General features: G+C 45.1%; 1 pseudogene; it reads left to right on the forward strand.

The window, feature by feature from the left end:
- LOC149120464 (N6-Methyl-AMP deaminase pseudogene) lies at nucleotides 1-1,402 on the forward strand (annotated as a pseudogene).
- Nucleotides 1,403-1,782: the final 380 nt, after the last annotated feature.

Here is a 1,782-nt window from a genome sequence, read left to right on the forward strand (position 1 = left end):
GCCGGGAAGACAGCCTGCTACCCCTGTGACATGTGTGTTAGGGGAGCACCGCTTGTCATTTTTCTGTACCAGCTTTTCAGTCTGAAGAGAAAACATGTTTAGAGCCTCATAGTTGCGAAATCTCCAGGTGAAGCTGAGCCCAGACCTACCTAGTGAGCTCATCTCATCAAAATATGTGGAAGTGAAATAATCTGAAGAAAATTCAGGACCACAGAATTTACTGATTGAAATACACTGTATTTTGCACACCAAGAGTAAGAGTGGAGTAGAACCATTTTTTCCCTACTGCAATCATGGTGGAGGTGGAGGAACAGCAACAGTCATGGAAGACAGACTTTTACTTGGAACTACCAAAAGTGGAACTTCATGCCCACTTGAATGGATCCATTAGTTCTAATACCATGAAGAAGTTAATAGCCAAGAAGCCAGACTTTAAAATCCACGATGAGATGACTATGATTGATAAAGGAAAGAAAAGAACTCTTGAAGAATGTTTCCAGATGTTTCAGATAATTCATCAGCTTACTACTAGTCCTGAAGATATTCTAATGATCACAAAAGATGTCATTAAAGAATTTTCGGATGATGGTGTCACATACCTGGAACTAAGGAGCACTCCCAGAAGAGAAAATGCTATTGGAATGACTAAAAAGAGTTATGTGGAATCTATACTTGAGGGTATAAAACAGTCCAAACAAGAAAACTTAGACATCAATGTTAGGTATTTGATAGCAATCGGCAGAAGAGGCGGCCCTTCAGTTGCCAAGGAGACTGTTAAACTTGCGGAGGAGTTCTTCCTTTCTGCTGAGGATGTAGCTCTTGGCCTTGACCTTAGTGGAGACCCTACTATAGGACGAGCAGAAGACTTCTTGGAACCTCTTTTAGAAGCTAAAAATGCAGGTCTGAAGTTGGCGTTGCATCTTTCAGAGATCCCAAACCAAGGAAAAGAAACCCAAATGTTCCTGGACCTACTTCCTGACAGAATTGGGCATGGAACTTTCCTCAACTCTTCTGAGGGAGGATCCCTGGATCTGGTGGACTTTGTGAGGCAACATCGGATAACTCTGCAACTGTGTTTGACCTCAAACATCAAAAGTCAGACAGTTCCATCTTATGACCAGCATCATTTCGGATTCTGGTACAGCATTGCACATCCTTCTGTGACCTGTACTGATGATAAAGGTGTTTTTGCAACATACCTTTCTCAAGAGTACTGGCTGGAAGCTGAAACATTTAATTTGACCCAGTCTCAGGTGTGGGATTTATCGTATGAATCCATCAACTACATCTTTGCTTCTGATAGCACCAGATCTGAACTGAGGAAGAAGTGGAATAATCTGAAGCCCAAAGTGCTACAATTTTAAGCTATAATGAAGTCAACTACCTTTGGGTTAGTGTTGCAATCAATCTTCTTCTTCTTCTTCTTTTTTTTTTTTTTGACAGGCAGAGTGGACAGTGAGAGAGAGAGACAGAGAGAAAGTTCTTCCTTTGCGATTGGTTCACCCTCCAATGGCCACCGTGGCCAGCGCTGCCGCCGGTGCAACGCACTGATCCGATGGCAGGAGCCAGGTACTTCTCCTGGTCTCCCATGGGGTGCAGGGCCCAAGCACTTGTGCCATCCTCCACTGCACTCCCGGGCCACATCAGAGAGCTGGCCTGGAAGAGGGGCAACCGGGACAGAATCCAACACCCCGACCGGGACTAGAACCTGGTGTGCCGGCGCCGCAAGGCGGAGGATTAGCCTAGTGAGCCGCCACGCCAGCCGCAACCAATCTTCTTGTT

Source organism: Oryctolagus cuniculus, chromosome 19 (assembly GCF_051225735.1).
Source record: "Oryctolagus cuniculus isolate XC-2025 breed Fujian yellow rabbit chromosome 19, ASM5122573v1, whole genome shotgun sequence".
Lineage (NCBI taxonomy): Eukaryota > Metazoa > Chordata > Mammalia > Lagomorpha > Leporidae > Oryctolagus > Oryctolagus cuniculus.